Below are 14,564 nucleotides of genomic sequence, written 5' to 3'. Positions count from 1 at the left end.
AGGACGGCGTGGCCCAGATCCTGATGTCTGTTACACTGGAGTAAGTTCAGCATCAGAAGGCTACTGTGGGCAGAGCCTGGCGCACCGCAGGAGCAGTGTTTGGCTGGATGTACAGCTGAAAAGTGTCCGTTTTGTCCCATATTTTCAGAGAGGAGCAAGGTCGGTAAATCCCCTCTGCAGCTTTCTGGACATGAGCGTCTCTCCATGAGATGGTCGCAGAGAGCAGAGGTGGCCTCTTTAAAACCAACTGCAAACTCTCTTAGGGTGTGTCTACACAGCAAAGTTATTTCAAAATACCAGCTGCTATTCCAAAAGCATTTTGCGAGTGGTCACACAGCAAAACCACTATTTTGAAATAGCGTACAGCTTATTTCAATTTTGGTAAGCCTCACTCTGCAAGGAATAGTGCCTGTTCCAAAATAGATATTTCAGAATAGGGGCTGTAGACACAGGGAATAAGGGTTATTTTGAAATAAACTATTCTGGAATAGTTTATTCCAAAATAATACTGCTGTGTAGACATAGAACACTGGTGGCAATTGCCTATCTTTTTATATCTGAAATAGGCTCTATTGTGTGCGGATGCACTATTTCGGAATAAATTTTGATTATTTGGGGATCAATCGATCGATCAGTCGTGGCATGCCAACTCCCCGGTAAGCATAGACATACCCTTATTTAGACTGTACACACCTCAGGAGTGGGACTGGCTCATGCTTTTAGGATAAAGCACTATATATATGATTAACAAAATACATATCCTTGGTGTGTGCTGCCATGTTCCACCCCAGAAGTGGCTGCATTTTGGTGGTGGGCAAAGCGAATTTTTAATCTTGGGCAAAACTTCTGGTGACTCCAATGACAGAATTGCCTGAATAAGGATTACAGGATTTGGTCATCATTTGGCAAAGGTTTTTCAGATCCTTCAGGGCCAAAGAAACCATGGGAGTTATTACGTATCTGTATGGCAGCAAACCGCATTGTGCAGAGGGAATGGGCATCAGCTGTGACTGAGCAATGGGCGAGGGGGAAAGGTTAAGTGAGAGAGATCCTGCAGCCTTTCCTAGTAATTAAGTTTTAGCTTATAAAAGGTCCACCCAGTGCTGTAGGAACACCGCTAAATCTACACAGCACCTGCCAGCATAACCCCACCCCAGGCAGTGTATAAATGCAGCAGGTACGGACAGAGAAAATTTCTTCCGCCAGTGTAGGAGCACTACCTCCCATAACCAGTGGCGAATTAACAGAAGGGCAAAAGGGGCAGTTGCCCCAGGGCCCCCAGGCAGGAGGGGCCCAAGTTCATTTGCTTTAAACAATTTGCTTTAATGGAACCTAAGAAACATGTCATGCCAGTCTTATTTTAAAATTAAATAAGGGTAACTGTATTGTGCATCATGAGTAATAATAAGCATGAATAGATTTTTAAAAATAAATAGAGATTAATTAATATTTGAATACATCAGGGTGGAGGGTGGCCTGTGACTGTGTTGTTCCAGGGCCCACCTGTTCTTAATCCGCCCCTGCCCAGCACAATATGTGCGTGTGTGGACCATTCATACAGAATGGCCAGTAGCATCCAATCAACATTCACCAAAAGACGTGGTCAATTTCTCCCCTGCTTGTTCTGTGACAAAAGGCCCTTGCTGATGGGTCCAGGGCAAACACGGCAAACAAGCTGTGGGCCCAGGATCCTTTTGTGCTGGCAAAGCAGCTGTAATTTTTTTTTTTTTAAAAGGCCCTTTTCGGTAAAAGCACAAGTGCCCAGGTTGGAGCTGCCAATGCCTAAGTAGCCCCAGGAGGCAGATGGATGGTGATTAGATTCAGAGATCTGAGCCAAGGGAGAGTTAATCAGGCTAATGCAGGTGTGTTGGCCAAAGAGAAAAGGGGGCGACGGGGCAGACTGCAGCATAAAGGAAGAAATGAGGACTTGGCACTGGCTGAGACCTGCAGGGCCGACTCGACCCTGGATTTGCCTCCTGCATTGGAACCAGAGTGAATTTGCCCATTGGTGGAGTGTGCGTGACCCCGTAGGCTGAGGTTCACCTGCCAAGTGGGGCCCATTCACTGCTGGAGTTTAAAATCAAAGTGCAAAATAAAGAGCTGCTCTGTCTACATAAAAGAGGGTTGGAGGAGGAGGGAGAAAAATTATTCCCCTTGGCCTCTGAGAATAGGGCAAAAAACAATGGGCTTAAACTGCAGCAAGGGAGGGAAAAGCTTCCTAAGTGTTTGGGTGGTTAAGGACTGGAATAAATTGCCTGGGGAAGGTTGTGGAATCTCCATCGCTGGAGATATTTAAGAGCAGGTTAGACAGACGTCTATCAGGAATGGACTAGACGGTGCTTGGTCCTGCCATGAGGGCAGGGGACAGGACTCAATGACCTCCTGAGGTCCCTTCCAGTTCTACTATTCTATGATTCTCTCTAACAACTCAGTAGAGCTGGTTGCGGCTGTAGCCTCTGAGGGGAGCGTGAGGCGTTCACAATACGTCTCTCTGCTGCGCTAAATCGGACATCACCTTCCCTTGCCTCCTGTCCATGCACGAAACCCTCTGCCCCTAGTCTGAAGCTTTCAGTCCCAGCCCCAGCCCCAGCCCAGCCAATCTGGCCAGCGCTTTAAATTAGAGCTTGGGTCCCACTTTCTCTCAGGCTGAGACCCCTTTCGCCTGGCAAGGAGGACGTAAAATAACCCCTCAGGGCTCACAGCTTTCACACGCCTCCCCTCCGGGTGCCAACGGACAGACACGTTCTCGCAAAACTGACCAGAGAAGAGTCATAAAGCAGCTCAGGGCAGCTGCAAGCAGTCCAGGCTGTACCCCGGAAGGGGCCCAGTGAGGACACAGTAACCGGGGGCTGTTTTGCTGCATGGCACTGCGCTCCCCCCACTAGATTAACCCCGGAGCTCAGCCCCAGAACGCTTCATCCTCTTTGCCTTACCCAGGCAAGGAGCCTTCACCGGGGGGGGGAAGGTGGAAGTCCCCTCTGTGAAGGCCACGCAAAGCTGCAGTCCTCGGCATGCCGGCAAGGCGCTAGGCCTTGTCTTTCACACTGCATAAGGGAGCAGGATTTGGCCTTAAAAGCAGCTGAGAGCTCTGCAGAGACCTCCTACATGTTCCATTGAGCCAGATAACCTTTAGCTTTCAGGCCTCGTAGCAAGCCTGCAGGAACGGCTGGCACGCACCCATTCGCCCTCCCACCACCACTCTGAGCCCAGCTTTGTTCTCCAGAGCGCAGGTGTGAATCGTGACGAGAAGTTAACCCTCAGCCCGGTTTGCTCTTCTGTCCCTGGTGCGAGAGCAGGGGGAGGGAGGAAGATCAGGACCAGCTAGGGCGAGCGGCGTCTTGTGTGGTGACCCAAGTCGGTAATGTGCATGAGGGAAGGAGCTGAGCCCCAGGGACCTAGCAGCATGCCTGGCTGGACACTGTCAACCCCCAATGGCAACAATGACACGTGTGATATCTGCCTCTAGACTCTATTATGAGTGTGGCCTCACTTTGGTGACTGGTGTGGGTGGAGCTTATTTAGTGGGCGGAGCTTGAACCCCTCCCCTCTGACCCGCCCCCACCCCAGTTTTACACAGCAGCTCCATCTGCTGTCCCAAGACAACCAATACAACTCCGAGTAGAAAATATACCTCTCTCTCTCTCTCTCTCACTCTCTCTCGGGTGACCTTGACTTTAGCAAAGCTTTTGATACAGTCTCCCACAACAGTCTTGTCCATAAGTTAAGGCAGTATGGGTTGGATACATGGACTGTAAGGTGGACAGAAAGCTGGCTTGGTGGACAGGCCAAACAGGTATTGGTCAATGACTCAATGTCTGGTTGGCAGTCGGTTTCAAGTGGGGTGCCCCAAGGATCAGTTCTAGGGCCAATACTGTTCAACATCTTTACTAATGACCTGGATGAGGGGATGGATTGCCCCCTCAGCAAATTTGCAGAGGCACCAAGGAAGAGGATCAGGTAGATACATTGGAGGGTAGGGATGGCGTCCAAAGTGACCTAGACAATTTGGAGGATTGGGCCAAAAGAAATTTGATGAGGTTCAACAAGGAGAAATGCAGAGTCCTGCACTTGGGACAGAAGAATCCCAAGCGTGGTTATAGTCTGGGGACCAACTGGCTAAGTAACAGTGCAGCACAAAAAGGCCTGGGGATTACAGTGGATGAGAGGCTGGATATAAGTCAAGAATGTGCCCTTGTAGCCTAGAGAGCTAACGGCATATGGGGCTGCATTAGGAGAAGCATTTCCAGCAGATCTAGAGAAGCGGTTGTTCCCCTCTATTCAGCACTGGTGAGGCCACATCTGGAGTATTGTGCCCAGTTCTGGGACCCTTCAGGATGTGGATGCATTGGAGCGGGTTCAGCAGAGGGCAATGAAAATGATTAAGGGGCTGGAGCATATGACCTATGAGAGGAGGCTGACAGCTTTGGGCTTATTTAGTTTTTTAGGAGAGAAGACGGGGTAATTTGATAGCAGCCTTCAGCTTCCTGAAAGGGGGCTCTAAAGAGGATGGAGAGAGACTGTTCTCAGGAGTGATGGCTGGCAGAACAAGAAGCAATGGTGTCAAGTTGCAGTGGATTGGATATTAGGAAAAACTGTTTCACCCGGAGGGAGATGAAGCACTGGAATGTGTTACCTAGGGAGGTGGTGAAATCTCCACCCCTAGAGGTTTTTAAGTCCCGGCTTGACAAAGCCCTGGCTGGGATGATTTAGTTGGGGTTGGTCCTGCTTTGGGCAGGGGGCTGGACTCTCATCTCCAGAGGTTAGAATTCTCTGGTATTCTAATGTTATCAGGACCATCCCAATTATTAGGGGCTGGAGCCAGCCATTGGAGGGTTCAGGGTGGCTGCCCTGGGCCCTGTGCTTTGGAGGGGCCCGGAAAAGGCTGTCCCAACCGTCGTATGGATGGGACAGTTTCCCATACTGATGTTAACTCCAACCTCATCCATGGGGCCTGGGGGATTACCTGGGAGGCCTGAGGCCTGCAGCAGGGGTGAGGCCACTGCACTTACTGTGGCAGCAGGAGCTGGGGGCAGCTGAGTGAACCAGCAATCTGCTGCGCACATTTCCAGCTCTGCTGCCCGCAGCTCCCACTGCCGCTGGGAGTAGGGTGACCCCACCAGTGCTGTGGCAACATCGAATGTTGCCTGCCATTTTGTGGTCCACTCCCCCAGTTTCGCGAGAGCCCTTTGAAGCTCTTTGTCCGCAGCTGCAGACTTAACGCTCTGCCGCAATTTGCATCTGCTGGAAAATTTTTGCCACATCTCCGTCATCTATAAGTTCGCTGGGAAGCCCAGGGCAGGCAACCTGCAGCCTATGGGCCCCACTGGGGTTCTCCTCCCGGGCCCTGATTCTGCCATCTCCGTCCATGTATTTTGTTTCCTACCGGCATTACTAATGTGACCCACACGTCCAGCGAGGGCATGTGAAGTGAGATGCCTGCAGATTGCACACAGCGTTGCAAGAGCTGTGCACTCCCTCTGCAGCCAGTCCAAGTGCTGCTCCAGTTCCGTCGGCACACCCTGCAAATTCTCGGTACGCCAGTGCCCGTAGCCCAGCTCCCCTCTGCCAGGAGGCTGTCTTGGTTATGACAACCTTGCGGCCCACTGAGATGGAGGAGGGCCGCTCATGTACCCCACTCGCTAGCCGAGGTTGCCATCACTGCTGTAAAGAATGGACCAGAGGGAGCAAAAATAAGATAAATAAGTCCCTTTAGGCACCCAGGAAAGGGGCAGCTGAGAGGCCCTTGGCCGAGGATTCCCATCCAGAGCTCCCAGTTTACAGTCTCTGTGTCTGGTCTGTGGCAGAGCCTAGCCATGGAAGCTGGCTTGGGCTCTACCTCCCAGCAGTTGTTCAGCTGCTTATTCATATAGCTCAGCACACCCTCTTTTGGTTGCAAGCTGCATCTTGGGGGGGGTAGACTGTATGCTCCTTCACCCGTGTGTGTCGTCTGCAGGAGCCGGCAGGCACGGCCTTCCCCAGTGAATTAGTTTTTGTCACTAGGAGTATTTGAATGACTAGAGGGACTCTGGGGAAATGAGCAGCAGCTGGCGAAGGGTCAGTGCTGCTCAGGTGTTGGTCCAGGGAGAGTCCCACCAAGTCAGCTGTGTTCCAACGCCGTTACCCCCACCAGGACTGACTGATGAATGATGGAATTATTCAACTCCTTAGATAAGCTCTAATTACAATTAATGACAAAATGATACTAGAGCCAGGACCACCCTCTCCCATTCACCTTGTAAGTGTCATTCTTCTTCCACCCCAGGGTCCGACCTTACAACTGGGGATCCCCAGACCCTCATAGATCCCCCCTGAACAGGGGATCTCATTCACCCCATTTTACAGAGAGGACGTCTTTTGCTCCAGTATGAGTGATCGGTGATCCTTGGAAGCTGAGCACTTGGGTGGCCGCCCAGGAGAGATTCAGGTGCCGCCCAGCTGATCAGCAGAGCGCGCACAGCTGGCAGCCTGTGTTTCTATTGGTGGTGCACATCCACACATGCCTTGGTGCACATAGCAAAATTTATTCTACCCCTGGCATTTAACCATAGATGGACGAGCAAAGCTGGGGGAAGAGAACCCCAGAACCCTGACCCTAAACAACCTTGCCTCCCTTGTGAAAAGATCAGCAGTTACATTACATTACCGGAGGAGGACCCGCCAGCTTGGCTGTACATGTGAGCTTGTGTGTGTACATACCACTTATAATTAGCAGTCACTGCCAGTCACTCGCTGCCAACAGTGACTTCAGCTGGAGCCGCACAAGTGCTGGCAGGTTATGAATGTTCTTTCAGTTCCCGGAACTCACGGTGCTTGAACTCTGGCTTTGGCCGTGCTACAAAACCCTGCCTCCACCTTGTGCGAGAGGAGCTGACAGGCTACAGTCCTCCTGCCAGCCTGAATGGTCAGTTCCAGCCACAGGGCTTTAGAATCACCCAATCGGCTGCTGAGGGGTGGTTGGTTGGATGGGAATGCAGGGGGGTTGCTGAGCGTTTTATCCAGTGACCTGCCCAGGAAGTGGGGCTTCATTATTTAGTGTCAGCTATTGCAGCCGACTCCACTGTGCAAGGGGCTGTACAAACAAAAACAAAGGGCACCTGCCCTGCAGAGCTCCCTGGCTACACCTCCACTGGCTAGTCAGGGTGTCACAGTCCTGGCTGGTGACTGTGTTTTAACATAAGGGCTTTGGGTAAAGGCTAGAGAATGGAACAGATCATTTCAAGCCCAGCAGTAAATACGCATAAGGACATAAGAACAGCCTCACTGGGTCAGACCACAGGTCCATCTAGCCCAGTGTCCTGTCTTCTGACAGTGGCCAATGCCAGATGCTCCAGAGGGAGTGAACAGAACAGGGAATTGCTAACGCGATCCCTCTCCTGACAGCCATTTCCAACCTCTGACAAAGAGAGGCCAGGGACATCATTCCCACCTACCCTGCTAATGGCCATCAATGGACCTACCTTCCATGAATCTATCTAGTTCTTTTTTTGTCTTTACGAGCTCCCCGGCGAGGAGCTCCACAGTCCCACCATGCACCGTGTGAAGAAAAACGTCCTTTTGCTAGTTCTAAACCTGCTACCCGTAAACTTCATGTGGTGACCCCTAGTTCTTATGTTAGGGGAACACATAAACGGCTTCTCCTTATTCACTTTCTCCACCCCAGGCATGACGTTAATGAACCTCTCTCATATCCCCCTTAGTCGCCGTTTTTCTAGCTTGCAAACTCCCAGTCTTTTCAACCTCTCTCCGCCTGGCTGCCGTTCTGAGCCCCCCAGCAATTTTTGCTTCCCTTTTGGGAACGTTTCCCAGTGCCAAAACCCCCAAACTAGCTGCTCTGAATGGTGTAAAGGTTCACACCCCAGACTCACTCACACTGCCCTTCCCACCTCAGCAGCTGCACCCTTGGGGGCGGGGGGTTCTGCAGAGGGCTCTGGCTGGTGTCCAGACCGCATCCTGGGATGGCAGGGGGGGAGGGCCAGTTGAACCATTTCATGGCCCCATCTGCACTAGTGCCGAACCATCCGGGCTGTGTTTGCATGGGGCCAATAGGATCCCCAGTTGTCAAACTCAGGTGCAGCTGCTAGAGGGGCGGCTGTGGATTTCGCAGAGCAGATGAAACAAGCGCATAAGTGGGGGTTGTGAAAGGCTGCAAGGCAGGTGACTCTGGGCAGACCACAGGCTGCTTGTCATTCACAGCACTGGCCCATCTAGAGTTCACCTGTAACATTTAAAGCCAAAGAGCCAACACCTCCATTCACTCACAGCAGGGCATCCTGCGTGACACCAGCGTTTGCTGTAAGCTGAGCACTTGGGCGGCCGCCTAGGAGAGGTTCAGGTGCCACCCAGCTGATTGGCAGAGTGTCCTCAACTGCCCACCGCCAGCAGCACGTTTCTATTGGTGGTGCACATCCACAGATCCCTCGTGCATGTAATAAAATGTATTCCACACATGCGCGGAAACAATTAGCGGGACCATGGTATGACAATGATCTCCACCAGCAGGCAGAGGTGACCCATGCCTGACAGTGAGGGGCGATGGGACAGAGTGAGGGCTCTGAATTAAAATCTAGGGGAGGCACATAATAATTTAGGGGCCGCATGATCCCACATGCCTCAGAGGATGGGCCCAACATCTTTTTACAGTGGGGGTCCCCCCCCACCCCCTTTGCAATGAATTTGGTTCTGCTCCAACCAACAGCTAACAGCGTCTGAGGGGTTCAGGCTCCTGTGCTGCCCCAGTGATGCCAGATGGGGTTTCTGCCGCTGGTTTGCAGCAGGAGCAGGCTCCGGCACAGGTCTGTCCTCTGTCTGTCCTAGCCTAGCCCTATGCATCGCCACCCTCCCCTTCCCCACCGCTTTCAGCCAGCCTGCAGCAGCTGCTGCAATAACACCCCCTTGTCCACACCCAGGGGAGTTTCCAGGCAGCTCCTGGTCCTGTGCCTAGTTCAGGGGAGCTCTTGACTTTGAGGGTTTGAAATTCAGAGTGTTGTACAGCTGCAGCTCCCTGGGGTACCCTGGAAAATTTTGTGGAACCATCTCCCACACCCTGAGGTATTTAAGCCTCTGAGGATCTTGTTGTTTATTCCCTCCCCAAGATCACCCAACAAATCCTTGTTGGGCTAGAAGCCAGGGGTCCTGACAACAGAGCGCTGGCTCTAACCACTAGAACACACTGCCTCCTCTGACTGACACAGTCACTCTAGTTCCAAGCTGGTTGCCTGTGAAGCAGGAGCAGCGGTTGCTTGATTCAGTTGTTCCTGCAGAGGCTCTCCCCTGCTGTCCCCCACCGCATAGTATCTGAGAACCTCACCATGAGGTAGGGCAGGGCTATTATTCCCAGGTTACAGATGGGGAAACTGAGGCCCAGAGCACAGACGGGCTGGACGCCCCAGAGGATTCAGATACCCAAATCTAACCTTTTGGCAGCACTGATGTTTGCAAAGCTGCCGCTTCCCTCCAGACTTGCCCGTGGAAGATTTGACTGGTGTGCCCCCTCGTGCCTGGGCAGGGCACAGGCCCATCATGACCCCTTCCCTTGTGGTGGTGGGGGAAGCCCAACTCGGCCTCCACGCTGGGTTCCGTGCCAGAGGCCCTGTAGTGATGTCAGCTCCCTGGACTTGGCAGCTGGCCTTTCCCTCGGCCCCTCTAGGTTCACCCTTCTCTCTGGGCTGGGGAGGATCCACAAGGACCCCCCCAAGAAATCCCACCCCCACAGTACAAACTTAACCCAGGTGCTGCCTTCCTGGGGCTTGACCCTCAGCCTCTCCTTCCACGAGAGGTACCCAGGGCCATGGCCCACCTCAGAGCCTGCTCTCCTGCTGGTCTCTCCACCCTCCAAACCCAAGAGAGGGATTGTGGGATTCCTTCCCTCCACCCGTCTGGCCCCAGCTGCTTCATCCTCGCCCGGCCCCTGCCCCTGCCCCTGCCGCCAGGGAGCAGAACTGGCCTCGTTCATTTCATTGCCGGCGTGAGGGTCCCCCCACCCCAAGATTCCTGCCGTCCAGCTTGGGCAAAGCCGAACCCTGACTTTGCCCTGGGACTCACAAGCTGCTCAGTCCCGGGGGTGATTTGCAAGCCAGGCCTTTCCCCAGCTGTCTGCCCTGCGGGTCCTGAGCAGCAGGAGAGCTCTGTGTACCCCTGGTTTGAGCACAAGCTGCCTGGGGCGATCAGACACCTGGATCCTGCAGTATGACAGAGGGGCTCAAAGTCAAATCTCTGTTCAGGCCAATTTGGAGCCAGGGCTTGGGGAGTGAGTAACTGTGACCACGGGGCTGTCGAGGATTCTCCCAGCTTGCCCCCATACCTCCGCTCTGCACTGCTGGCCAGCTTATGCAGGTCCTCTTTCCAGGCACCTAACTGCCCCCAGGACATGCGTGGAGACAGATGTCCCCTGCCTGAATCTGGCCCTTGTGACCTGCTCAAGGTGACCTTCCCAGAGGCTTGTGGCAGAGCTAGGAATTCGATCCGGGTCTCTGGAGGCCTGAGCTAGGACCCTGAATCCTGAAGCTTTCCTTTTCCTCACCAGGGATGGCTCAAATGCAATGAACCAGATGGGAAATGACCTCCTGGATGTGGCATCCTTCAAGGGCTACTGTTTACAGCCGTACCCGGAGAGGCGCCTTTCTCCCAGGAGTCCAGGGATGGCACAGTATTGACTGAGGGAGGGTTGCACATTACTGACAACTTTAAATAGGCAACCTTGGCATGATACTGCATTTACATCACGAAGTCTGATCATGGCTAATTATAGCCCCAGCAAAGCAAGGTTGCTGATTTTCTCTGATGCCGCTTTCCATCTGACAGCGCCTGGCTTTGCTTTTAAGCCAGCCACCAGCTTGTTATTAGGGCTCAGCCCCCCACAAGCGGTGGCAGGGCCTGGAGAGACTGGCTGAACGTCTTTAAAGGGCACAAGAGCCATCACACAGATCAAGCCCTGTCCCCTGGCCTCACAATCTTGATACTTTGTGATCCCACTGAAGATTTCTGGAAAGTCATTATGAGTGTTCCCTGTAAGCTGAGCACTTGGGCGTGCACCCAGGAGAGATTCAGGTGCTGCCTGGCTGATTAGCACAGCACCGACAGCCACCCACAGCAGGCAGCATGTGTTTTTATTGGTGGTGCACTTGCCTTGGTGCACATAACAAAATTTATTCCTCCCACAGATGGAAAAAAATGAGCGGGAATGCTGCTCATTGCCTTCCAGCTTTTGGTGGCCCAATGCTGGGACAAGGGGACGCTCAATAGAATGAAAAGATGACAGAATGCTAGACTTTTTCACACCAATGTATGGCAAACCTGTGGAACTCACTGCCGCAGGATGTCACCGGAGCTCGGAATTTAGCAGGATAGAAAGAGAGACTGGGTATGTATCTGAATACCTAGAAGATCCAAAGTTAGCATAATTTTTGCTAGCCATTCTTTTGACAGAGATAGTACCCTTGTGCTTGAGAGTTTAGGCCAATTTATAAGGCATGTCTGATAGCAGCTGGTGCACGGCCAGTGTCAGAGACAGGGCCCTGGATTACAAGGCAGCCCCCGGCCATCCTTACTTGCACCTTACTCCTTGTGTAGTCTGGTTCAAATCAATCGGATGAGGTTAGGAGCTTACTGGGTTTATTTAACACAACCGAACATCTTAGCTCAAGGCAACCTCCCTCCCTTTTGTACAGCTGAATTTGCGGCAGATCAACATGTAAATGCCAGTTATTTTTGAAATCCACAGAGCCAGACTCTCAGCTGGCGCACGGTGGCAAGTCAAAAGTGAGTGGAGCCCTGCTGGCTTGCAAACACTAAGAACTTACCCCAATGTGTTAGGTTTTTCATCCTCTGGATTAACAATAAAGACTTCAGTATTTTTCAAAGCCCCTTCAAGCTCATAAGGAACGTGCATTAGAATTAAGATATTCACACACGACCTCAGCGGGGTATAATTTAAAAAAAAAAAAAAAAGAGGGATTAACAAAGGAAAAGCACCCGGCTTCTCATTCCGAAGAGCCTTGGACTAGAGCAGCAGGTCTAAAAGCACATGGCAATATTTGTGAAGTTGATGCGCTACACCTTAGCATACAACATGCCCCATTTTGTGAGCTGCTGCTGCTAAGCCTTTTAACAGCAGTTTAACTTGATAAGATCCTTGCCCCGGATATTTAAAAACATATTGGAAAAGGGATCAGTCTGCAAAACGCCAGACAAAAATATCGACCAAGCCTCCCAAGGGAACGTAGCCCACATGTTGTTTGGCGACGGGTAAGTGGGGAAAATTTCTCTTCTCTTTTAAGAGATGCCTTTCTGTACTGGCATCACTTGCATGCAATGGAGAGGATTTAATGGTCAGAATGAACTAGCTGCACTTAAGGGCCAGGACTGACTGTCTTTTCCAGCAGGCAAACTATCTATCCCACTTCAGGATCCCAAGGTCTACAAAACACCTATGTACCTTACCAGCAACCCTCTCCTTATGCAATGGTGTTTCCCACTGATTTTTGCATATGGGATAGATGTGGTCAGAGCCTGATGTGTCGCTGACATTTGGGTTTTGGGTCCTGGCAGTTCAGAGCCCCAGCACCATGGGTCACGGAACAAGCTGGGTTCTTGTCTAACCCTCTCTGTGCTTTTCGGCGATGCCGCTGGCTGAACAGGCTGAGACCAGAGGCTTTGCTCTCATGGAGCACAGCAAGGGTCTTATGGCGTCCCTTTCCCCCAGCTCTGCCACTCCATGCACCCATCTCCCCGAAGTCTGGGCTTTTCCAGAGGGAAGCAACCCTCCCCTCATCCCCAAGCCCCCAACACATGCTCTGCCGAAGCAGCCTTTGCAGCTCCAGGCTGCTGCCCATCCCTAAGGCAAAAGAACCGTTTTGCAAATCACCTGCCTTCCCATTGCTGGCAGGGTCAGAGCTGCAGCTCTGTAGCACAGACCTCAGTGCCTCTGACCATTGGTAACAGGTAGCCGAGGAAGCCCCCGCAGACTCTTACCTGGAGCATCTGGTGCCTGCAGGAGCAAGGATGCTTCTGGGTGGCATGGTGACAGTCATCAGTGTGTGCGCGAGAGATCCCTGCTTCCCTCTGCTGCCGCTGCGGTCGCTTCCAACCCACGTGGCTCTCACTTTTCCCAGGCAATGTGCCACCCCAGGCAAGCTCGCCCCGCTCATGGCTGCTGTGGGAAGGATTTCTTCATGCACAATGCCTGAGCTCACCTCCTCCCTCAGCACCCCACACTGGGTAGGGGGTAGGGGGGAGGGTAGGCTGTCCTGTGGAGCTGAGCCCAGGCTGCAAATTGTGGTCTGTGAAGGGAGCAGGCCCATGCTACAGGGCCCCAAAAATCATGCTTGGGCCCTTTCCTCCCTGGTTACCTCCCTGACATGACAGAACTGCAAAACCACCACCACCTGGTAGGCTGCAACTTGCCTGCTGCTCTGGGGTTTGGCTGCAGCATGCAAAGGGGTAATCATTCTGAAAAGGCCTCCACCTGGGGCAGGGGCTGTCCCTGGCTTGTGTAGGTAAGAGGGTCATCAAGGGATTCCCTGGGTTACTGAAGAGTATTATGGGTTGGAGGCATGTTCTGCTCTTCCCCCGCCCCCCCCCCGCCCTTGGTTAGTTGGTTGGATTCTACCCCCACCCCAAACACTCTATTGTGATGGAGTAAAATAAAACATGCAGTGCCCGGCCTGGAGTCCTGTGAGCGGCTCTCATTTCTGGGCTCCTTTACCAGGTGTTCCCAGGATCTGAGGGCTTCAGCATCTTGCAGGCTCAGGCCCCAGGGAGCCAGCAAGATTTTTAACCCCCCACCCCAAGACAGCAGATGGTCATAGGGAAGGTTCCCTTGTATCAAAAGGGAATGTGGATGTCACCCTTTCATTGTCCCTGCCACAGCCCTATTGTTGCTGGCCTGGCATGAAATAGCAGCTGTACTTAATTTGTGCCTGGGGTGAGCCCAGCACCTCTGGGCCTGGCAGCTCAGAGCCCCAGCACCTCTGGGGTTGCTGTATTAGTTATGAATTTTTAGAAAACAGCTTGAGCCCTGGCACCTTTCCCTTTCTAAATTAAGCCCTGAATATTAGAACAGCGACAGTCTATGAACATTGCAGTGACTCATGTTGCATCTGCCAGGATAGGAAAGGTGGGATTGGAAGAGTTAAATCTGCCAGATTGGGAGTCTGTGTCCAACAGAAAGTGTGATGTTAAAAATATTCAAATAAGAGGATCGTAGTGCTGTAGATCTATTCCACCTAGAGTGCTTTCACTACCTCAGGCATGCAGCCACTTCTGGGGTGGACTGCAGCAGCTGTCTAACAGCGCCCAGCAACATGATGCCAATGATCAGAACAGAACAAGATAAGCACCTTGGTGTGTGTAGCAGTTTCACTTGAGAGCTTGAAGCTATGAATAAGAAAAGACCCCCACATGAGAAACCTTAAAATCACTGTAATTAAAAATACCCTCTCGGCTGATTTAATATTTGTGGGAGAATCCAAAGCAGGTTTGTGTGGAAAATGTGACAAATACTCATGTCTGTTCTTGGGTGTAGCGAGGGTACAGAAGACTTGCTGTCAGCTCTTTGCTCTACTAAT

Source organism: Carettochelys insculpta, chromosome 30 (genome assembly GCF_033958435.1).
Source record: "Carettochelys insculpta isolate YL-2023 chromosome 30, ASM3395843v1, whole genome shotgun sequence".
Taxonomy (NCBI): Eukaryota; Metazoa; Chordata; order Testudines; family Carettochelyidae; genus Carettochelys; species Carettochelys insculpta.
The sequence above is the reverse complement of the archived record's forward strand: the minus strand, read 5'-3'. Positions refer to the sequence as shown.